Source organism: Pristis pectinata, chromosome 6 (assembly GCF_009764475.1).
Source record: "Pristis pectinata isolate sPriPec2 chromosome 6, sPriPec2.1.pri, whole genome shotgun sequence".
Lineage (NCBI taxonomy): Eukaryota > Metazoa > Chordata > Chondrichthyes > Rhinopristiformes > Pristidae > Pristis > Pristis pectinata.
Window position 1 is genome coordinate 68,958,100 of NC_067410.1, and position 25,772 is coordinate 68,983,871.

At 38.6% G+C, this 25,772-nt stretch overlaps 1 protein-coding gene across 3 annotated transcripts in view; it reads left to right on the top strand.

Annotated features, from left to right (window-relative positions):
• Positions 1-25,772, top strand: part of nck1b (NCK adaptor protein 1b) — a 156,492-nt gene that overhangs the window by 47,162 nt on the left and 83,558 nt on the right. For 2 of the 3 annotated variants that reach the window (XM_052017780.1, XM_052017781.1), the window contains exon 2: positions 20,046-20,093. The exons of the other annotated variant lie outside the window; for it this stretch is intronic. The gene's annotated coding sequence lies outside the window, so the exon portion shown is untranslated. The remainder of the gene's footprint in view (positions 1-20,045; positions 20,094-25,772) is intronic. 3 annotated transcript variants of the gene reach the window in all.

Here is a 25,772-nt window from a genome sequence, read left to right on the forward strand (position 1 = left end):
GTGAGCCCCATTAGTTGATACAGTGGACTTCTAAGCTGCTTAAATAGGATGGGACAAACTTGGACCTGTAGGGATTTCTAACTCCGATTTTAAAAGGTGCTTCAAGGACTGAGGAATCCACGGAGGTTAAGGAGTTGAGTCAAGTTTTGTGTAGATTGAATGTGAGCAACAGAATTCAAGATGAGTTGGAGTGTGTATGGATTTGAAGCTTGGTCGATAAATTTTGGTGGTGAAGCTGACAGGATTGATGGTAACAGAGCAGTCATAAAACTTGTGGCCTTCACTGTTTCCTGATGGTGTTGCGAAGGGAATGTGAAGGAATGGTTAAGATTATACTCAGCTCGTATTGTTAACTGCATAAACAGCTCTGCCTGCTGTGGCGCATCTCTTACTGGATTTTGCTCTCTTTCTCAACATAGCAGGATCAGCTCCCAGTCATGCTGCACATTTGGGAAGGTAGGGAGGTGACCTTGTGGTAGGGAAATGAGGATGAGATTAATGGGAGCTGTGCCATCAGTAGACTGAGCTGCATGTACAGGTGATAATATGGTTAATTGATACACAATTCGATGTAGTTTTGAAATGTGACTCGGCTCTCTAAGTTCCACACTGTTTTAGACTTTTTCCAAGTTTGGATTTCAATGGTGCATTTAAACTGCAAATCTGTTTGCAGGTCAGAAACTAATTCCACTTCACATTAATATTATCCTTGTCATGTACCAGACGTTAAAATTATAATATGGCACTTTCTATTAGAGCACTACCTTCTATCCCAAAAGGGATAAAGGGGAAACTTCCTGGAAGAAATATTCTTGTCCTGGTTTATTTTGACACTGCATTATCCATTATGACATTAATCCTGATTTTCAAAGGGTATAGGATGATGTTGATCCACTTGTAAACTCATTTGGAGACAACTGTGCTGAAGTGTTCATTCAATTGTTGCCACAATGATTGCTCTCAAATGCTGAAGTTCTAGTCAGATGGGAGCCAACCCAACTTGCAATTCCTAGCTGCAATATTACTGCACTGAAAGAAAAAAAATGCTGCAATGAAGTATTAGTTCTTGTTCTTTTAAAATGATGTCTGTTTTAATACATTTTTACGTAGAATTATGTGGATAAAACATTCCAAGAAAGCGTTTTGTTCATGCTCATTGCATTTTGCTCCATGAGTTCCACTCCATTCCTCTATTTAACTGTATTAGCGTGGTAGTCTTGTTTCTTGTTTATGCGGCCTCCCTATAAGGAGGTCATGAACTGTTTCTTGGAGTGAGTAGTGCCATATCTGAACCACTCTTGATAAACAATTCTCCATTGGATTTCCTTAATTTTGATCTCTTATCAGCAGGTTTGATTTTTCCACACATGCAAACAGCTCTGCTTTTATCACATCTTAGAATGTCATTTTTGGGTTACCCCTTAAACCTCTCCCGGCCAGAAGAGTTCATTTTTGTTTAAAAGCTATCTTGATGTCAAAAGAAAAGAACAAGTTTTAATTTGCTTTTTAATTTAATTTTTATTTTAGTCCAATCTTGGCTGCATGTTATATGTATGACCTGTTTATTGGGAATTTAAATTTTGCATGGCATTTTCTTGTAGAACAGTCTAATTCAGTATAGCAAAATCAAAATATTGCAGCTGCTGGAAGTACCCATCTGATCAGGCAGCATCTGAGGTGAAAGAAACTGTTGAGGTGTCAGGTTGATGACCTTTGTTTCAGAAGTGAAAGTCTCTGAAAGTTATCAACCAAAATATTTTGTTCTTGTCTCCACAGATGCTGCCTGATCATCTGAATTTTCAAAGCACTTTTTTTTCTCCTTTTTGTTCTCTCTCACATTGACTATGTCCCCCTCCCTGGGCGCTGTCTTAAGTTGCCCAGATTCTTCACAACCAGTGTTCTATCTACTGTTTCCTTTCTATAATCAAAGTGGCCTCTGTAATGTTACTCTGTCCCACTTCAGTCCTCTGGCTGCTGAACCCCTGTTTGTACTGTTATCTCCAGAATTGACTATTGTAATGATCTACAGGCTTGTGTTCCACCTCTAAACTTGAACTTGTTCACAGTTCTATTGGTCTTGTTCTAACTTGCACCAAATCTCATTCTTAATGCACTCCTGGGTCCACTGCTGTCATTAGTCTTGCAAAATTTTGATTTTAAAATTCTTATCTTGCATTCATATCACCTGGTAGCTTTTTCCATAACCTCTCTGACCCTTCAAGACTCTGATTTCTGCACTGCAATTTCAGCATATTGGACACTAGATTTTCATTGTGATGTGTTTTATTGACTTGCTAGATGAAGCTTTAGAATTCCTTGCCTGAATTTTGTCTCGCTTTAAATTGTTCTTTTAAAAGTTGCTCTTTTATCCAGGACCTTAATTACCTTCCTTAATACTTCTGTATGGCATGGTATCAGCCTTTGACGTAATGGAAGTGCCCCAAGACACACCACCACAGCATTTTCATTACACAGGTGCTGAATAAATTTGGGATGCTACTTGGGAAATGGGGAACAGATCTGGAGTCCAGACCAGATAAGAATGCAGTCTTAGTTGAAGTTGCATCCACTTCCCATAACAGTACAGGAAAACTATTGCAGTTGTAATACAAACATTAGTGCAGAGCAGATGAGAGTTGGGTTGCTGTGTTGATGGTAAATATCTGAATATTTGGACCAATTAATGGACCAGTAATTTATTAAGTATGTACAGTGGCATGCAAAAGTTTGGGCACTCCTAGTCAAAAATTCTGTTACTGTGAATAGATAAGTGAGTAGAAGATGAACTGATCTCAAAGTCATAAAGTTAAAGATGAAACATTTTCAGCAAGGTTAGTGTATTATTTTTGTTTTGTACAATTTTAGAGTGAAAAAAGGAAAGGAGCATCATGCAAAAGTTTGGACACCCCAAGAGATTTGAGCTCTCAGAGAACTTTCACCAAGGTATCCGACCTTCATTAGCTTGTTAGGGCTATGGCTTGTTCACAGTCATCGTTAGGAAAGGCCAGGTGATGCAAATTTCAAAGCCTTATAAATACCCTGACTCCTCAAACCTTGTCCCAACAATCAGCAGCCATGGGCTCCTCTAAGCAGCTGCCTAGCACTCTGAAAATTAAAATAAATGATGCGCACAAAGCAGGAGAAGGCTATAAGACGATAGCAAAGCGTTTTCAGGTAGCCGTTTCTTCAGTTTGTAATGTAATTAAGAAATGGCAGTTAACAGGAACGGTGGAGGTCAAGTTGAGGTCTGGAAGACCAAGAAAACTGAGAGAACTGCTTGTAGGATTGCTAGAAAGGTAAATCAAAACCCCCACTTGACTGCAAAAGACCTTCAGGAAGATTTAGCAGACTCTGGAGTGGTGATGCACTGTTCTACTGTGCAGCGACACCTGCACAAATATGACCTTCATGGAAGAGTCATCAGAAGAAAAACTTTCTTGCGTCCTCACCACAAAATTCAGTGTCAGAAGTCTGCAAAGCAACATCTAAACGTGCCCGATGCATTTTGGAAACAAGTCCTGTGGACTGATGAAGTTAAAATAGAACTTTTTCTTTTTCAATCTTTTTATTAATTTTCAAATTAATACAGATTGATATATAGCATCAATATTTATACATGTAATACAAAGATCAGGATAACAATCATAGCATATATAATCATAAAGAACAATAAAATATTTTTTAAAAATCTGTAGATCCAATGATCTCTTAATAAATGAATATAATATAAAAGAAAGATTTATTATATAAATTTTTAAAAAACCAAATCAATGAAAAAAATTATAAACAATATAAACTAAACAAAAAAAAACTTTTTAAAAGAAAAGCAAACAACAAAAAAAGAAAAAAAAAACTGGGCTAAAATTTCTCAGTAGAAACAGAGCAATATTATGTCGTCAAGTCCGTTCCTCCAAGTTGGAAAGTTATTGAAAGGGGATCTACATCATGTGAAAATATCGAATAAATGGACTCCAAATATCTTCAAATTTAAATGAAGGATCAACAGTACCACTCCTAATTTTTTCCAAGTTTAAACATGATATAGTTTAAGAAAACCATTGAACAGTAGTAGGGGGTATTCCATTTAAGCGAAATGGATCGTTTGGCCATTAATGTAACGAAAGCAATCATACGGTTAGCGGAAGGAGATAAATGGCCAGACTATTCTTGGTAATCCAAAAATTGCAGTGATAGGGTGAGGTTGTAAATCAATCTTCAATACGTTTGAAATAATGTTAAAAATGTCTTTCCAATATTTTTCCAGAAGAGGACAGGACCAAAACATATGTGTCAAAGAAGCCACGTTCGATTTACACGGTTATAGAAGTGAGCTAACTTATCTTTGGACATATGGGTCCTGTGGGCTACCTTAAACTGTATCAACAAGTGTCTGGCACACATTGAAGATGTATTGACTAAATGAAGAATTTTCTTCCAAGTCTCTATAGGTATAGATGTCTGGAGTTCACTTTCCCATTCATTCTTAATTTTGTCTAATGATAAAATAGAACTTTTTGGCTGCAATGAGCAAAGGTATGTTTGGAGAAAAAAGGGTATATAATTTCATGAAAAGAACACCTCTCCAACTGTTGAGCATGGGGGCAGATCGATCATGCTTTGGGCTTGTATTGCAGCCAGTGGCACGGGAAACATTTCACTGGCAGAGGGAAGAATGAATTCAATTAAATACCAGCAAATTCTAGAAGCAAACATCACACTGTCCGTAAAAAAAAAAACTGAAGATGAAAAGAGGATGACTTCTACAACAGGATAATGATCCTAAACACCTGAAAATCCACAATGGACTACCTCGAGGCACAATCTGAAGGTTTTTCCTGGCTCTCAGTCCCCCGACCTAAATATCAAAAATCTGTGGATAGACCACAAAAGGGCAGTGCACGCACGACGGCCCAAGAATCTCACAGAACTAGAAGCCTTTAGCAAGAAAGAATGGGCAAGAATCCCCCAAACAAGAATTGGAAGATTCTTAGCTGGCTACAGTAAGCATTTACAAGCTGTGATACTTGCCAAAGGGGGTGTTACTAAGTACTGACCATGCAGGGTGCCCAAACTTCTGCTTCGGGCCCTTTTCCTTTTTTGCTGTTTTGAACCTGTAAAAGATGGAAATAAAAAAAAAAGTAATCTTGCTTAAAATATTAAAGAAATGCATCGTCTTTAACTTTATGCCTCTTGGAAATCAGGTCATCTTTTACTTGCTTAGCTATTCACAGTAACAGGAATTTTGACCAGGGGTGCCCAAACTGTTGGGACCAATTAATGGACCAGTAATTTATAAAGTATGTATATATTTTTTAAATGAGGATTAACTTTACTAGAGCTTTTAGTCTCTGTGCTAATTGTTTGACTATCTGACCTGAAACCAGAGGGACCTAACTGTCAGATTTGATTAAATTATGAAAAAGATTTTAAGTGCTCAGGTTGGATTGGGTTGATCCAGCTTTGTCAATAAATATATTAACTTCCAGGATCCACTACACATAGCAAATATTTGTTTTAGTTAATAAAACAAGTCTTTACTCTTTTTAATAAATTGCATTCTTAACAGATTCATTTTAGCTTAAAGCTGAAGCAAAGTCATGAATACCTCAGTGAGGTGCTGCGTGCTGTCACCACTGGATAGTCTGCCACTTCTGTCACTCACCATTGTGCCTTGCAAGCATTTATAAAGACACCTTCAGCCATAGTAAGGTCCTGATTGAGTGAATGCAGCCAAATATTCTTGCTTTCATTGAGAAACTCTTGAGGTTAAACCAAGCCTCCTGATATTGGCAAAGCCATGATCGGTTGGGCAAGCATTTGGACTAGAACTTTGATTGGCATCTGGAGCCTTTGAATGGGACAAATGCTGCTTGCAAGACCACAGGAAGAATGACCCTGATATTGATTCTTTGGCACACATTTAATTTTTCCAATGCATGACATTATTGAATGTGTGCCACAGAGCACATGTTTTTTTCCAAATCTCATTCTTGGTTTATTGCTTAAATGCAAGACTGTTCACCTGTACCCTTTCAATGTGGTTTCAGTGCATGCAGAGTGATGCTTATTGTTCAAATACCCACTATAATACACTTGCTGTGTGATGATTCACCTGTGCTTGACAGGACCTGAGCATTCCATCATGAACTGATTTGAAAGTTAAAGTCTTCTGGTTACAATTGCATTGGCTGGGTTGGGTTTTTAATTTTCCACCAAAGTGGGACTGTATTCTTCCATTTCCTCCAACTATCACTTCAATGCTTTTGATTGGATCTCTTCACAGCAGTTTGGTTTTTGGAGCTATATGCAAGAAAGCCTGGCCACATCCATTCTACAACTCCAACAGGAATGTACAAAAATATTGGGCAAATTTGTGAATTTACTGTTTTCATTGGTTGATACTTCTAATTGAATCAGAAAGAAACAACTTTATGCCGAAGACATGTTTGACTTTAAATATATGCCTTTAATTATAAAATTCATAAATTATTTTCAGAGTATTTAGCATCACACTTTAAAGACCAAAGACTGTCTAGAAATTTATTCCTAGTGGGTAGTAGAACTGAATTGCACTGTTACACTCTACATATATCATGTTTAGCACAACCCACCAGGGATGAATTTCTAGGCAATCATATTTATCATATTACTCTTGCGATCTTGCCACTTATTCTATTCATTTATTCCTTTTGTGTCAGTTGGACTGCACCTAAATTTCTTAGCATATTTTAACCAGAGTTGTGCCTAATCTTCCTCCCACTATTCATCACCATCCTGCAGTATTACCTGACTTGCCCGCCCTTTCCTTTCTGTTGAAGCTCTGACTTAAATTTAGATGTAGCAAATGATCTTGTTGAGGATCTTTCATTCTCCAATCTGCCCAAATTGTTCAAAGATCCAACACTTACTCCCCCCTGCTGCTATATCTGCAGGTAGCCAGCAGATTTCTTTCAAAGAATTGAATTCAAATTTTCTCTCAAAATATCTGACTTGCATAAACTCTTTTGGTATATTGTTCTGATCTTCATTGATAGCTCAACTTGGAGTTTTGGCTACAAGATTAGGTTTGAGAAACTTGAGCTGTTTTCTTGAAGCAAAGGAGGTAGAGAAGAGATTGGATAGAGATGTACAGGATTGTGTCAGGTTTAGGTAAATTAAACAAAAGCTGTTCCAATAAGTGGTATGTGTTGGGTAAGAACCATCGGGGAGTATGGGAGGAAGAACTGTTTTGTGGAGTGAATGATATTAACCTGGAACTTGCTGCCTACATGGGTGATGGAAGCAGTGACGATCAATGATTTAAAAGAAACTGGATTGGATATTGGAGTAAAGCAAGCTTGCAGGGCTATGGAGGCAGGGAATGGGATGAACTGAGGATTGTTCTACCAAGACCCTGTATGAGCTCAAATGAGTCTTTCTACACTTGCGACTTGACCTTTCTATCACCACTGGTAAGCTCTTCAGTCATATTAAGAATTTATTAAGAAGATTTCATCCTCTCCCATTAGAGCTTATGTGGTGGGAACTTGCTTTTGCAGCACTTAAATTGAAATTTTAATTGTTTGAAAATACAATTTGGCTCATTCAACTGAGGAGCTAAGTCATTGTAATTGTTTTGTAATCCCCATGTTGCCTCAATGGAACATGGCTAAGAAAGTGACCTATTGCGAGTTTTATTTGGCTTTCCTGTTGAACCAGATGTTTGTATTTTTTTTCTCCTGTCAGAGACTCCCATGCTCTAAGTTGTTAGTCAAAATACCATGTGCTGTCTTTTAATGAAATTATCCCCTGACTGTCTAAAATCTTCCTTGTAAAACGATATCATTGGTGTATTGCAGAATTGATTTCTATCATTTTATTTTGAAGAAATATGCTTGACAACATTTGTCAGGTTAATTTTCAATATCTTTATTCCCTGTGTTTCCTGGTCAGTTACCAACATTTGGTGTTGGCCACCAGTCAGTTCCTTTCTGTGGATGCAAGTGTTACCTGGATTTGGCCTCCTATAACATTGACTATAACTTCTTGACACTTTCCAGACTTGGCCACCCAACCAGCAGTGTTGGGTCTTTCTGATGATCCAGCCTGCATTTGTGGTTTGAAAACCCAAGCCATATCATAAATTGCAGATGTTCCTGGTGATCAAAGTCAACATCAGCCTCTGAGATTAACAAGGCTATCTACTTGGCCTCAATTCTTGCCCTTAATTCTGATTTTTTTTTCAGGGATTATATCCAGTTCCTTTTTGGAAGTCACATTGAATCAACTTCTAACTTTCAGGTTGTGTGTTCCAGATCGTATCAAGCTGAATATGTGTGCAATGTTGTACGCCTTCTGCCAAATCTGCTTTTGATGTTGAGTGTAGCAGTGGTGTATGAATGAATGTTTTCCCCCAGCTAACACCTACTGCAGAATATTCATTCCTCCTTTTCATTTGTATTGGCTCATTTTCCTTCAGTGGCAAAAATAAGATGTTAATTTTAGTTTTTGTCTTATAATATCTTTATTGGTGCCCACAACTGAAATACTTTTCTGTGCATGTGCTCCTTGTAAGAAATTAAGATTCATTCCAGATGGAGAAATAGCTTAAATGTGTCAGTTATTATTGCAAAGCAGATTTCCCATAGAATAAAAGCTCAAATGTTTAGATCAGTGGATTTGAATGAGCCCTTTAATAACTAGTTCCTTTAAAATTGTTCCAGAGTGTGGCAGCTTTCAAGTAAGTTATCCGAGACACACGCAAGCATACACAGAACCACTTCCCTGGGCCAAGTTTTTCCAAGCCATAATTGAGCTGACAGCTGCACAAGGCTAGATTTTTGTTATCGTTCATACTATGAACGCCAAAGGGAAAAAAATTGCTACTTACCCTGGGGATTTGATAGTAGTAGCAAGAAATTGAGTTTTTTGTCATCTGAGGCAGAAAAAACCGTGATGATATAAAGGCTCTTATGTAAAACCACAGATTTTAGTTTGATGTATGTGGGACAGATTCTTTGTCTATCAAAATATTCTATGCGTGCATGTTTAGAATGCAAACTGACCACTCCCCCCACGCCCCCAGCCTGTGGCCGGTGAGAAAGAATGAGATGAAGAGAGGCAATGGTGCTCTTCCTTTGGATTAGCTAATGTTACAAACACATGGCATGCAGTTCCACTTTATGCTTTTTTTCTTTAGGTTATGCATCTGCCGTTAGTGGGTCAGCGAGTTGGTGAGCTGTAGACCAGTTCCGTAACTTTTTTTTAACCAAACTTGGTGACATTTTAAAATAAAACATCGTTTATGGAGCACCATAATGGCAAATTCATGAAAAGAAAGATCATGCATTGATTTTGGGCCTTCAGATGTTCCAAATTACTGTCAATTAATTACAGTTGAAATGCTATAGCTATAAATAATATGCGTGTTCAGAGATGATTCAGACTGAAAATGTGCTTTCTGCACTTTGTAGTGATTACTGCAAAGGCAACTCCTGCACAAACCTTTTGGCCAGGTGGTATCCCTGTGGCTTTTGTTGCATGTGATAGATGTCAGAAAAATAGTTCATGTATCAGACTGTTGTATTCTGTTACACCAAATGTAAACTTCAGGAGGAACATTTTTCTCTGGAGGAAATGTTCTATATATGTATTTACTGTTTATAAATTGACTTTAAGATGTGAGGCTTTCTTGAAATGACTTTAGTGTGATATATTTTCCCCTCAAAAGTCCTTGCTGCTTAAAACCTGGTAGCTTGGGTGAATAGTTTTTTTTTAAGAACATGTATGGAAAGTGCACAACAAATATTTTGAAAATCCAATTTTAATTGCAGTTCATCTCTTCCACTAGTAGCTCATTACTAGATGCTTGTCTGGTCCTAATTTTGGTTTGCCAGTATTGGAAATCTGATTTCTAGCATCTGAGAAGGAAGGTTTAAAAAGTAAGGGGAAAACAAAACAATCACTTTTGCAGGTTTCAGATTAAACCTCAAGCAAATCCCTCCAAAACTGTGAATGGTCAAGCAATTTAAAGCAAAATGTTTTGAACAAATTGGAATGGTGGCATTCTGTGTATATTATACAGTAGTTGCAATCAGTGTAATTGGCATGAATATATCACTTTGACTTAACAAAACACTTCTGAGAGGATAAAATGGGATCTTTGGTAAAACTAGATTGTTTGCAATGTTAAAGTTCCCAGAAAGATAAAGATGCATTAAATATCTAAGGTTTGAACCTTGTGACATTTGATTGCAATGACATCCATGCAGGCTGATCTCTCTAGCATGTCTCCCACTGTTTTATTCCCATGGTCATCAATGTGTCTTGGTTTTTGACATATCCGTTCATCTGAAGTACCATTGTTTGATGGTTCATTTAGAAGCAGAAAGAAAGAGGCACTCAGTGTTCTGAATATACAACCCAATGATTTGAAAATTAAATGGAGGTTTAAAATAATAAAAATTTTATAACTTTAGAATAGACTTGCACTGGTTCTGTTGAAAGCTTTCCTACTAAAACAATTCAGTTTAATTGCTTTCCTGTGTGTAATTTCATTTAGATGATCTCAATGGAATTTCAACGGTAGATCTCAATGGAATTTCAAGGGTAAATCTTAATAACTATAAAGCTATTTTTAAGGTGCTAATGATTGAGTTGGTTCCCTTTGGAAACACCAGCTATGTTAATATTAATAGGGTTAACCAGAGGTCAAGGTCACATTCCTGTAAAGTCCTTTGATCAGTCCTCTTGAATCCATAGCTTGCATTTATCCATGGACCTTCATAAAACAAATGTCCCAAAACACATGAAAACTGCTAATGCCAATGTATAATCATGAAGTAATAGTTTTTGCTTTCTTCCAAATCTTTTTTGTATTGGCTTGGATATAAAGAAACCTGAAGTTAATATGCAACTTCAAATGGTTTATTGCATGCAAAGAGTTTTTGGTCTTTTAACCCACAGAATATTGCCTTGAGTGTTTCTACCTACACTTAAGTATAAATGAGAATGTGGTTAAAAGTCTTGATTATGGAGTAAAAGAAACTTTCTAGCAATGAGTTTCCAAGCTGTGAAACAAATTTGTTAAATGTTAGTCTTCCATCAGCTTTGCACTGTTATTCTAGCCATCTGTACTGATGGAGCATCATGCATTTTACATTGTGCAATGTAAAGTCAATTGTTCAGTGCAGAAGAAAACAGACTTGAATTAACTGGTGTCTTTTAGAATCTTGAAATGCTCAAACATGTACATGATGCAGGAAATGGAGAAGCACAGGAAACTCCTAATAAGGAGTGTAATGATGACCAGAAGTGTGTTGATGCTGATTGAAGGATTATTTTGGGTAGCAGGCAGACCAGCTATTTGCCTTGGATTTTTCTTCTCATCCTGCAAGAGTAGCTGGAGGTGAAGGGAGAGTAGGATAGAACACAAGTTTCACACAATTATGTCCAATTCAATTTGGTATTTTTTGTGCAGTTATCAAACTGTATACTCACTAATTTGCAACAGTTATTTAAAAATAACCTACTTTTCTTGTAAAAGAATCATTAACATTCCAAATGTGGCTCCGGAGGTGTCGGCATAGAAATTCTTGGCTTTCAAATTCTCTTCCCTTGACTTCACAATCCTCTGTTGATTCAATGTGTTCATTGTACCTTCTCTGCTGGGTGTAATGTAACTGCTGGAAATGCCAGCTTTACAATGTAAATGTTTATTGGTTCCTGATGTTGAACGAGGGAGCTAAATTTTGTTTTATTGGATTATTGTCGGGATGAAGTTGTTGTTAAGGGTTTGTAATTTTTGTTCATGCTGCCAGTTTTGTACCCATGCCAATAATTCTTTCTTCATTCCTGGCCACTCAAAAGTTTAAGGAAAGTGCTTGTAATCTCTGGTGTATTAGAGCTGAACCTTTTGAGTTCCATCACAAAGATTACCACCTTTACTTGCATTAACCAGAAGTTTATGTCAATGTCATGTACAAGACTTATCTCTGAAGGCCATCCTGTGATCTGTTAGTGCATAGTGATATTGGACAAGGTGCTCCTGGTGCATGACGAAGTGAAAATGATGGAAGCGTGATTAAATTTACGTCTGCTTGTATTCGCCTCTAATGTCACTTTCTTCTCTTATCGTAGACTATCTGTTGCTGGAACTCTGTGCTTTCCTCATTGTGTCCCTAGTCCTTCGCCCCTTATCCTAGAATTCTTTCTCTGAACTTGCCACCTTCTGATCCAGCTCTCCTTCATTTAAAATGCTAACAAAAGTGGCAAGTGGAGAAGTGGCAGATGGAGTTCAATTGGGACAAATGTGAGGCGATACACTTTGGAAGGACAAACTCCAAGGTGGAATACAAGGTTAACGGCAGGATACTGGGTAGTGTGGAGGAGCAGAGGGATCTGGGGGTTCATATCCACAGATCCCTGAAAGTTGCCTCACAGGTGGATAGGGTAGTTAAAACTTATGGGATGCTGGCTTTCAGAAGTCGTGGGATTGAGTTTAAGAGCTGTGAGGTAATGATGCAGCTCTACAAAACTCTGGTTAGACCACACTTAGAATACTGTGTCCAGTTCTGGTGCCTCATTATAGGAAGGATGTGGAGGTGTTGGAAAGGGTGCAGAAGAGATTTACCAGGATGCTGCCTGGATTGGAGAATGTGGATTATGAAGAGAGACTAAGGGAGCTAGGGCTTTACTCTTCGGCGAGAAGGATGAGAGGAGATATGATAGAGGTATACAAAATATTAAGAGGAATCGATAGGGTTGACAGCCAGCACCTCTTTCCCAGGGCACCAATGTTCAATACAAGAGGGCATGTCTTTAAGGTAATGGGTGGGAAGTTAAGGGAGATGTCAGAGGGAGGTTTTTCACCCAGAGAGTGGTTGGTGCATGGAATGCGCTGCCTGGGGTAGTGGTGGAGGCTGATACGTTGGTCAAGTTCAAGAGATTGTTGGATGAGCATATGGAGGAATTTAAAATAGGGGTATATGTGGGAGGAAGGGGTTAGATAGTCTTAAGTGTGGTTTAATATTCTATGGTTCTAAAATAAGTCAATGTGACCTTCACCTCTGGCTAACCCTATTTTCCTGAAGCTTTCTCATTCTGGTTCAATTATTGAAATTTCTTAGTGTTACTCTTTCATTAAAAGTACTTTGCAAAATGAGCTTTACTTCCCAGCAAAGCAATCCCATTATTAGTCAACTGTATTAATGCTGCTTCCTGGATGCATTCAAAATTTGTAAATTTCATTAATTTTGCTGTCAACTTCCACTCTGTACTCTGCTTCATGTGGTTTGTTTCTGAATCAGAGTCTTCCCTTTCTGGATCCCTCCATCTTGTGTCTGGGCTAGACTAGTCACAAACATCCATAACAAGCCTACAGACTTCCACAGCTATCTCAGTTGTACTTCCTTCCACCTTGCCTCCTGTAAGGACTCTATTCTCTTGCTTTCTGCGTTTTATCTCTTTGAAATGTTGTCTTGCTGAACTGTGGTTTTCTCTCTACCATAATTGACAGGTCCTTGATTGCATTTCATCTATTTCCTGCACCTCTGCCCTCTCCTCCTAGATAGAGCAAAGAAAGAGTTGCTCTGGTCCTTGCCTTTTGCCTCGTCAGCGTCCACATTCAACATATCGGCATTTTCTGTCAACTTCAAGATTCCACTACCGAACAGCTCTTCTCCTCCCCTCCCCTCTTTCACCATTTAGAAGGATCACCCTTCATGATTCCCAAATTCATTCTTCCATCCCCAACAACCACCCCCCATCTTGTACTTTCCTATGCAATGACGGGAGGTTCAATGCCTCTTCCATCCTACCTTCCAGGGCTCTAAACAGTCTTTCTAGGTGAAGCAGCAATTCACTTTCACTTCCAAGCTAGTGTACTGCATTTAGTGTGGACAATGTTGTCATCTCTCTACTGGAGAGACCAAATGCAGATTGGATGACCACTTTGCTGGGTACCTGCAGACAGTCTGCAGGGGCAACATTAGCTTCCCATTGATTGCCACTTTAATTCTCCATCCCACTCCAACTGATCTATGATAGCTTCTTGCACTGTGATAACGAGGCCCAATGCAAGTTTGAGGAACAGCACCTCATCTTCTGTCTAGACACATTGCAGCCTTCCAGACTCTCCATTAATTTCCTCAAATTTCAGATTGCTTGCTTTCTCTACATCCGGCCATTTCTACTTCAAGTCATTCATCTGATATCGGCTCAGTATGTTCTGCAGACCTGTTATTTGCAATACATTGCACTTTGTTTATACTCTCGCCCTCTAACTGCCCCATTAACTCACTTGACCTGAGGACCTTTGTAATTTATCCCCATAGCAATCCTGGTCACCCTATCCTGGTCCTTTCTGTCCCTCCCTTTAACTTCTCTGCAACTTGGTTGTTTTCTTCCTTTCCTAGTTCTGACAGTGTTCTTGACCTGAAACATAACTGTTTCTCTTTCCACAGATGCTGCTTGATCTGTTTGTTACAGCTTTTTAATCTTGAGCAATCCCATCAGTACCAATTTTATGTTTCCCTGTGGTTCTGAAACTTATTCTTTCTTGTATTGATCAGCTCAACTTTGAACCTTAGCCAATGAATTTAATTGGGGAAACCTTTTAAACTTTTTGGAGCTCTAGGCATGGCCAGCATTTATTGCACATCTCTAGTGGCTCTTCAGAAGATGGTGAGCTGCACCTTGAACTGCAGATCTTGTAGTGAGGGAGAGGGTTCCAAGACCCAACAGTGAAGACCCATACATATTTCCAAATCAAGATGTATTTAAAGTAAATCGAGTAATAAAAATCCTCTTGTATTCAGACACGTGGATTGCCCAGAAGTTTGGTTTGCGAATTAAAAATGAACCTTATTGCCCATTTATTACACCATTGCCTTTTTCTGGAAAGCAGACTTCTTTTTGGGTTCTTGGGGTTTTTTGTTCATGTGACATGAAAAGGCTTCTTGCCATTTGCCCTACTTTCTGAAGTTCTAATGAAGTATTTCTCCATGACATTTAAAGATTTGTATTGCGTATTTCAGTGAATTTTTTTTGGTAATTTGGAAAGACACCTCATCTTGCGGTTAGCAAAGCCTAAATTTGAAAATACTCAACACCTGGAATGTAGGTAAACTTCAGGTATTTGTGGAGTCTTTTATTCAGCAGGATTTGGCAAGATGTGCTCATTTGTTACAGAAGGAAGTCTGGCTCCAGTCTGTCATTAGTGCATTAGGATAATTAACTACTTTTGCTTTTTGATTCTGCTCTTGCATATGAAGATGGAAAAGCTTTGCTTTGTTACTCTGGCTCAATGAATTGTTTATATTAAAGGTCAATGCTGTTGGGTCATTCAACTTCAGAAAATAGCTTCATTAAATGTTATTGGTTAACCATTTTCTACAAATGCATACATCGTGACAAGGGATTTTGTTTTTTTAGCTCAGCTCTAAGAGCATTGCTTTTTGGAAAGCTGCCATCTATCCCTGCAGTTTATCCCTTCAGGGTCAGAGATGTGAGTAGAATATCACTGCTAATGGGTAAATCCTTTAAAATATAAGTATTGCCTTGATGCCCATGTTAAATGCAAAGCTGGTAAACAGTAAGATATAGATAAGATATCTTTTTTAGTCACATGTACATGGAAAAACATACTGAAATGCATCTTTTGCATAGTGTTCTGGGGCCAGCCCTCAAGTGCCGCCACGCTTCTGGCACCAACGTGGCATGCCTACGGCTTCCTAACCAGTATGTCTTTGGGATGTGGGAGGAAAATGGAGCACCTGGAGGAAACCCATACAGACATGGGGAGAATGTACAAACTCCTTACAGACAGCAGCTGGAATTGAACCTGGGTTGAAAGGCACTGCCAAAATATTTTTAATGCTAATTTTAACATTGGCTGTAACTCAGTTTAATATTAAATGAAATTTAAAATAAAACTGGAGAAGTTGGAAATCTGAAATTAATGAAGAAAATACCTGAAACGTTGAGTGGGCCAGGGAGCATTTGTGGAAAGAGAAATGGAGTTGATGTTTCAGATCGAAGATCATTTGCCCAAAGTGAGAAAAGGAGAAAACAAATGAGGTTTAAGTTGTTTGGGGTGGGGTTTGGGGCTGGGAGCAAATAAGATGAAGGTAATATCTGTGGGGCAAGGCAGTGAGGAAGCTATCTGGTTGATAAGTGGAGAGACTGAGGAACCTTACAGGAGGAATGATGGAAAGGAATACAGTCAAGATACCTGTGGGAGTCTGTTGCCTTGTAATAGATATTGGTCATTAATGTATCCCTGAGAGGGAGAGATCAGAAAAGAGGAGTCAGAGAGAACACATGAAGGTAAGAGCAACAAGAAAATTGGCAACAAAAGCAATGGAATTCTTGAGCTTTTTGTGAGTGAAGGAAGCAGCACCAATTCAGTCTTCAGTGTTCGAGAGGGAGAGGGCTTGGGTATGACTGAAACGAGGACTGTCCATGTATCCCACAGGCCACTGTCTCCCACTACCTCAGAGACAATGGCCTGATTTTCTGTGGTGGGGTTATGGTCCAGAGGGAGTTGCGAGGAGCTGTTTGAGAGCTGATGTTCGGCCTCTGTGAGATAGAGGGTATTTCACCAATGTGAAGAGCGCCACCCTTGGCAGGTTTGACAACAATATCTGGGTCGGCTCTTAGTGCAGCCTGTTGAGAAGGGGTAAGTTAAAATGAGCAAGGAAAGTGACCATCCTGATTTTATTGCACGCCCTTCCCTTTCTCTCTCTTTCCCCCCCCCCCCCAAAAAAAACCCAAAAACAATCTGGGTGGGAAATGAGTGTCACGGCAGCAGAAAAAGAGTTCTAGGTAATACCAGGTTTGTAATGTTGTTAATATTGTATTTGCATTCTTGGAACAATTCCATGATAATCTTAACCACATTGACATGGAATGTATCTAATTTGCGTTTGTACAAAGTGACTTCTTTAATACCAAAGTATGCTTCAGATTGAGATGGATACAATGAATGTTTGTGTTTTAGTGTTGTTTGAGATATGGGCTGCTTTGCATTTTTAGAAACAAGAATTATTGGTTCTCATTGAAAATAGGCAGTTCCTCTCTAATCCAAATGAACTGTTTAGCTGTAATCTGATCGCATTCTGCCATGGTTTTACCCAGGACTCTATTGCGCTTACCAGAAGCAGGAGCCCCTTGAAGTGATGTAGGATATTTTCTCCATTAAGGTAACTATGTAAATATAAGCTAGGATGCTGAGGATGAATGAATAGGCTGCCTCTGGTGACAAAAATCTGCAAACTACATGGGCTAGGTGGTGGAGGCATCAGTGGCAAGTAGTGAGAGAGGCTGGGTGTTTTGGAGAGGAAGCTTTAAGGAGAATTGCTGTTTAGGAAATCAAAGGATATTCTTTACTCCAAAATCTGACTTCAGATCAGTTATCTGGCTGGAGGAGAGTTAACTCTATTGGAGCCTGTTTATTTCATTCAGCTTTGGTGCATGTCTCAGCCATTGTTTAATGATACCCCTTGGATCTGAGGAAACTTGGTTGAGGGCATCCTGTTCATCCTTCCTCCTTGTAATATATTGTGGTAAATCAAGAAATTAAGACTTGCCAATTGAGAGTTTCAGAATGTGGTTGTAAGTTCTGTGGTAGGATGGAATTGAAAGAAGTCTGTATGGCAAGGGTGGTATAATGCACAGCAATTGAAATGGCTTCTGGACGTGGTGACAAGTTTGGTACTTAATTCTACTGAGTTTGTCAATATTTGAATGCAAAAGGACTGGGGTGGAACCAAGTACAATGCAGAAGATATTGACCATTAATGGAAGAGGAGCTGGCAAGAAACAAAAATTGAACTCTGTTGATTATTTTGTGTAAATATGAAAAATTCACTGTATAAAGCACATTTGTAAATGCCCAGGATTCAATTAATAAACTGCATAGCTTGCAATAATCTTCCCCAGTTGTATGGTCAGGAGACTGATTTTGGGGTTGAGGTGGGGTGAAGCTCCTTTTAGTCTGTCATCTTTAAAGTATCAAGTTTCATTGGACAGTGTTCTGCATCTTGCAACAGAAAATAATTAATCAAAGGACATTTGCTGATTAATTCTTGTTGAGGGAAAAAAGCTTGAGCAATATTTTAAAAACCTTGCCCCATATTTCATAACATGAATTAAATGAAAAATTAGAAAACGTGAGCTGGATCGTTTTAACTTAACAATTAAATACCAAATACTTATTGTGCTTGCTACTTGGATGTGATTTTGTACATTACAGATGGTTTGAATCTTGCTTTACACAGGGTCAGTGACATCAGAACTGTACTGCAAATAATTAGTGCTTCACTTCATTAGAGGCAGACTGTGTTATAGTTTGAAATAATCTGATTTTGTAAAATTTGGAGATCATGCTTTGAATATTCAGTGATTTTTTTTTTCAAAAGTAACCTCCAAGGAGCAATGTCCTTTTGAAAAGAGTACCAAAAAGAGAGGTTGGGGAGGGGGGGAGGCGAGGGTGAAAGTGATTTGAAGATTCATGGCTAGGTTAAGAAAGTTACAGAATGGAAATTGATTCCATTTGAGGGAGGGGAAGTTGAATGCCACAATTTTTTAAACAAATTATGTGAAGTATCACACAATGACAACAGACCACTTAATTTGGAAATTTAAGTTTAAGCCAAAAAAAAAAGGCTATTCAAGTTCAATGAAGATTTAAAATGATATTTCTTCTTTAATCTTATCAGCCTTTTTTCATCCATCCAACATGATAAATAGAAAGTTGGATGACTCCCAGACCAAGCAGTTAACACGGTAGCAGACCAATATATAGTAATTTTGAAAATGTAAGCATTCAGGCTGAGTTCCTGATAGAAACTAGAAGGTATTTGTTGCAAATATAGGTATTGAGCAGGTAGTGGCAATCCAGGGTGATGGGCTGAAAGGAAGCTGGGACCATTGCAAGTCTTAATAGCACCTCAGTGGCAGATACAGTTGCAGTATTTCACATCAACCAATCCAGATGCAGCATTTGGGTGTCCTCAACAAAACTTGATTCTGCCTGGGAAAGACATGAGATTTCAAGTTAAATTAGTGATATAGAGTCCCCAAGAGAATAACCCGTGCATAGAGCTGGTCCAGTTAAGAAGTCTTTCTCATTTGCCTACATTCTAATTATATTCTTAAATAAGTAGTTAGAGTCCAGTTATTTTCTGTTTTGACCAGTCACATTTGACTGCCAGTTTCTTTTGTTTCTTGAGCTTCACTTCTATTTCTGTGCTTAAACAAACAAAGCCCTTTCTTGACTGTATTAGCTTCTGGCATGAAACATTCACTCTTGTAGTGACCAGAGTTGTTTCTTCATTGTAGTCACTACAAAATTACAGCATGGTCATGTTTATTAGTGTGTGATACTTGCAGAACCAGCATTTTTATTTTTGTACTTTCTTTTAAAGCAACTTCATTTTCATTTGAGGTACATTACAAAATAATTCTTTCCAAAGAGTGTAATGTTCCTTTTGAGCATGTGATAACTAGAGGAGGAAATCATTGCAAATGAGTGAAACTAAATGAGTAAAATGCTCCCATTGCTGGTTTACAAAAAAGCTTTAGTTATTACATCAGAAAATATGCAGCTATTATATTCCCTGATCATTCTTGCAGTACTACTTAGAACACAAGTCATTTTGCCCATTGAGACCGTGCCAGCTCCCAGCAGCAAATCCATCAGTTCCATTCCCTCCACTCCCCTTTTTCCTGTATCTCTGCAGTTTATTTTCTCGTGTCCATCAACTCTTTATTGATTCTGTTGCCGCTTGCATGCTCTTAAGTGGTAATTTACATACCAGCACACCATTGAAATCTGGAAGGAGACTGGAGCAGCTCATGGAAACCCAAGGCCTCACGGTGAATGTGCAAGTTCCATACAGAAAAGGTTGAGGATTGAACATGGCTCCTTGCAGCTGTGGGGCAGTGGTAACTGCTGTACCACATGCTGCCATAGTTGTAACAATCATGTTGGCTCTAAAAACTGAGGGGGGGGAAAAAACCCATTGATGATGCAGTACATTTAAATGTATTTTTTTTAATTTCAGCTCGTCATTGGACAAGATACTGAGGCTGGCTGTTTTGATGTGGTACAGGTAGAACTTTAATTTCTTTATTGACCAGAATAATAACAATTTTACATCACTTGATTAACCATAAATTGATTGGAGTAGTTGTATAATTTTCTTAATTCATACGGGGAATTGAGTCTCTGAAAACTGTTTGCATTGGTTCAAATAGGATTAGTATTCACCTCCATTTAAATCTTTAGTCTGGATGCTGAACTCTAAGTAGGTACACAAAAGGATATAATAAAGCTACTGAGCAGAAAAATTGCTGATCTGTTCAATGGCATCAAACCTAGGATAAAAAGCAATACTGCTTAAGGCCCATGTGGCCTTTTCTCAAGTGTGACCAGAACCATACACAACTTCAGATTTGATCTAACGAAGGGTTTGTAATAGCTGTGGCTAAACATCTTTTGTTTTTTTTACCTCAAAGGCTAGCCTATCATTAGCCTTTTTGATCTTTTGTGACTGATCCTAAGTCTTTGTAGATTTTGTTTCTAGCTTTTTGGCACAAGGAAAATACCTGGTTTTGTATTTCTGTTTGGTCGAAAGTGCTTGATCTGGGTTGAAAACTATCTGCTTATACTTTTACCTACTCAATCAATGTCTCTTTGTAATTTCATGGTGGCATCTAGTTGTAGAACCTGAGGATGTGACAGAGGTGTTAAATGATTTTAGATTTTTGCAATTGATGGCAATAACAAAGTGTAGGTTCGAGAGGAGTAAGCAGGGCACTTGTCAGAGATAACTGCAGATTACAAAGTGGTTATGAATTTGAATACAGCAGCATTTTGAGTTTAGCAATGGTATAGTATACATACCAAAGAATAAATAAACTTGTACAAATTAATGGCTCGTCCACCTTTTGTCCGTAAAATAATCAGAGCTATGGAGTACATGCCATCATAATTATACAGGGTTACTGAGTAGCTAAATTCTGGGGAAAATTGTGATACTGGGACTCATTATTCTGCAACAGAAGGTCAAAGAGGGACAAAGTTATGGTGAACAAATATTTTTTCCAGTTCTTGGGGCAATGACCTATTAATCAGTTTCAAATGTTCATAATGCAAATGAAGATGGATCAGTGCTTGCTTTAAATGGAAAAATGGATAACTTGGAGGCAGGGGGAGAGGAGAGGCCAACAAGGTTAGTTTAATTGCTTTATCAAACCTCTTTTGTCAACTTATCAGCTCTGTAGAGTTACCAGTATCAGCAGAAATGCAGTTATTTCAGCTATCTTCAGGCTTCTGTTTCTTGGAGTTCGTTTACTCTACTAAACCTAATTAGTCAAGACTGTGCTTATGTCATGCTACAGAAAACTGGTGAAAACATATTGGATCTAGAGAGCTTTGATTATGGCACTGTAAACCTTTTCATTCAGGATTATTGAACCATGACAAACTTCCTTTTGTGAAAGCTCAGAATGCTTTGATAGAATTAACTATTACTATTTCATAGCAATTATATGTATATATTATTTCCAATGTGTCATAAGAGAGCAATAGTAATTTAACAAAAATAACATTCATGAATTGGTTTATAACTGAACTGCTGCTTGTTGAGTAAAGGTAGTAAGCTATGCAGACCAGAAGATCCCTTGGCTCTGTCTAACACGAGCCTAGGCGATGGTACTGGAGAAGAAGTAATTCATCCTGTAACACTTAAAAATTGCATGTGTGCAGCTTAATAATAAACAGTTCCTAAGTAAAAATACTAAGCATGTCTAGCAGGGTTTTAAATCTCATCTCAAACCTTCCATGATGTATTGCTGCTTCATCGTGTATTTGGGTTTTGGTGGAGAAATGATCAAAATACCCACTTGGTTGCTTTTCAGTTTGTCCTAAAGGCACCCGCCAAGTAGTCAGTTGGATGTATTTGGAAATGTCCTGCATGCATCTGCAGAGCATCCAACCATTAGCATCATGTAGGTGGTTTGAGAACAGATGGTTTTATTGATCGATACACTTGTACCATGAAGCATGCAGATTTGGGTTGCAGGCATAATCAGGCACAACATCTGCAGAAACCTAGCAAAGGGTTGATTGTTTCAATACATTGGTTGCAAAATGTCTGAAAAAAGGGTTTTTACAAGTTGCATTCAATATAAACCTCAGATACAGTCCCTCCATCTAACTGATCTCTGACTTGGCCTGCACAGGCATCATCATCACCTAACAACATCAGTAATTCTTGCTATTCCTTCCTCAGTTACTTACCTGGTTTCCCTTAAATACATCCATGCTCTTGACTTCAGCGGCTCCACGTGACGATCGGTTCTGTACTCTGGTTTTCAGTTTGCAATTTTCAGTTGCTTGTCTGATTCAGAGCATGCAATAAGAGTATTATATTCCAGTCAGTGCTTTAGGAAATCCTGATGTGAAAGGATTTATATTAATGGAGTTCTTGCTTTCAGCAATGGTAGTTGCTTCACAAAGGAGTTGGTGAAATGACATGAATTACAGAAGCATCAAATACATCGCAAGCTGATTTGGAACTCTCCAAATGATGTCAATATTTGGACTACCTCAGATTATGAAAACTGAGTTATTCTGCTATTTTGAATTTTTAGATTTAAAAAAATCATTCTCCTATCAATTCTAATAATCATCACCATTACCCAGCTAAATTGTCACTTTTGTTCAAGAAAATCTTAATTTGTAGTACTCAAAAATGGTGACATGGTGCTGAAATCAAAACGCAATTTGATATTTGGCTTGCACACTTTTTAAAATGTCTGTGTAACTTGAAGTGTTTGCAGTCTCATCACTGAAAGACAATAGTTTTTTTTCTTTTGGTTTATAAGTATTCCACAGGTGGTAACATAAGCCACATCATGAATCATTTAAATCTGTCTGTTTCCAATGATCCCCATGTGTTTGGCACACCATGCCAGTTCTGAGAGGAAATTAAGAATGTCCTTCGCCATCTTGCACTCTTTTGCAACCACCTCCAGGGAAGCAAACCTGCAAATAGTTTTGGAGAATGTTTGTTTTTTTTTCTCAGCACCATGAATTGAAAGAAGGAAATGCAGTTTCATTTTAAGATGCATTTTCACCTTAAGTAGTTGACTAAATCTGAATTAGATTATGCTTGGTTTGGCAACTAGATATTCTTCAGGGAGTTTAGTTTCCTGCAAGGCAGTGTAAGAACCATGAAATATTCTTTGTCCAGCATGTGGACTTTATCGTGGACTGCTGGACAGAAATCAAAAAGCTGAAGTTTTGCCGTCCTTTTCCCCCAACCTCTTAAATGAGCAATTTCATTCAAGTGAGCTGAATTGCTGTACCGATACGTGACAGTTTCCATTCTGATGATCAGTGCGATGAAGTGCCTACAGCCTTAACAGGGTTAGCCTACTGTACTATAAAATGAATGAAGGAGCATTGTGCAACTGCATGACTTTAGAAGCAATGAAACTTGGCAGTTGAGAAGATAACTTACCAACATGGCGCTCGTATGTGAAATCTTCCATCACTGAAATAATCTTTGTAGTTCAGAGGCTAAATTTACCTTAAATCGAAGATTTCTTTCAAAGAATACCTATTTCTTCCTTTTCTGATATACTTTAAGTTCATAATGAATGGCTGCTTAACGTCATGGTTCCATTTTCTTCTTCCCTTATTCTTCCTCCATCCCCAACCCCTGAAACAACTGCTCAGAAAAGTCAACTTTTGCATTGCAGCATATTTTGAATTTGTCAAATGTTAGTTTACTCGCTGGATATTTAACCTTTGACTGGAGTTTCTCCCAGTCTCCCTTTGCTACATTGCATAATTGATATTGAAAGATGCAGGGCGACTTCATTACAAAAAGGAAGGCTCTTGAGCAGGTGGGTGGCTGATGTGAAATTATCTCCCCCGTCATTCTGCTCATGAGAAATCTGCATTCCTCATGGTGGGTTTCCCAGGACTGGGGCTTCAGGAGTGGGTGTCTTATGGCTGTTCACTGTTGTTTGCAATAAATCTGCTCACTTTTAATTAACAGCAACTGCAACCTTCTCAAGATCTCACTGTCGTAGCAACGATGACTATTCTTAAAGGGAAAAAAGCTGTGGGAAATTTCTTTCAGAACATTTCCTTCAATTATCATTCCCCTCGGACATTCCTCCCTGGTTAATTCTGTTTTATCATTTCATAACCATACTTGTGCATCCAGCTTTACAGTAGTGGATTGTTTTTGGTGTTTGTTCTTTCTCTTCAGCCGTGGCAGCAAGCTGACTCATTCATGCATATCTTATGAGGATAGGTTGAGTGAGCTCTGGCTTTTCTCTTTGGAGGATGAGAGGTGACTTGATAGAGATGTACAAGATAAGAGGCATAGATTGAGTGGACAGTCAGAGACTTTTTCCTCGGGCAACAATGGCTAACATGAGGGGACATAATTTTAAGGTGATTGGAGGAAGACAGAAGGAGGATGTCAGGGGTAAGTTTTTTTACACACAGTGGTGGGTGTGTGGAATGCACTGCCAGCAGAGGTTGTGGGGGCAAGTACATCAGGGACATTTTAAGAGACTCTTAGACACACGAATGAAAGAAAAATAGGGGGCCATGTGGGAGGGAAGGGTTAGATAGATCTTAGAGCAGGATACAATGTCGGCACAACATTGTGGGCTGAAGGGCCTGTACTGTGCTGTTATGTCCTTTCAGCAAACGTGTTTCAAAAGTATTTGTATTGAATGTGATACCTTTCCCTTAAACCATTTTAGCTGAAAATATAGTTCTGGATAGTAAATTTGAATGATTCCAAGTTTACAAATGCATGAAAGTCTTTATTGAAGGACAGTTTAGGGAATTGTAACTATTGGGATGAAATAATGGCAAAAAAATCTTCAAACTATCTAGTTCCTTCTGTGAGAGTAGAGTATTAAATTTGTGTGTTAATGGGGCTGAGATTTGGGCCTATTGTCCTGGTAACTTGTCAGGTTTGTGACATTTTTATGTAAGATTTGGGGAAATCCAAACGTCATGAGTTTTGAAGACTTATTTTTCTGGAACATATCTTCACTTGATTCCAACATTGGTGTTTAAAACTGTTTGACAAAAGCAAGGTTGGTGTTGGCTGCATGTTAAGAAGGTTAATCCCAGCAAACATTATCAACTCTGTTGCAAAGCAATTTATACTGTGTGACATTCTATGATTCATTTTTTTTTAGAGCCTTTCTTTTCATCAGAAATTTTCTCCCCCTCTTTTAATGTTAGTTGTGTGCATCTGGTGTGACTTATTCAACAGGAAATAACTTGACAAATATACAGGAAGTCCCCGACTTACGAATGCCCATACTTACGAACAGCGGGAAGAAGGCGTGGAATTGGGCGCAGAACGGTTTGCCTGTCACTGTTTTTTTCCAGGTGATGGAGGTGGCGAACGGCTCGATCATGGATTTCATGTGTTACAGTTTGTACCGCTATTTCGGGGCAGGGATGTTTGAGGAGCTCTGAATGATGAGGGACACCATGAATGGTCACCAGTCCCCTCTCCCGCTGCCCCCACACACCATATCCCTCTCCCCCTCCCCCTCCCCGGATAATGCCCGAGGTCCGTTTCTACAGGTGTCCTTAAGTTGATTTTGTCCGTCATTCAGAAAATACACAAAATTCACTCTGTGGTGGCTGTACCTCCACAGTACTGTAGTGCAATGAATGACACCAAACGCACAAGACTGATGACAGTCTTCACATGTCCCAGCGATAACAAGTTATGCTG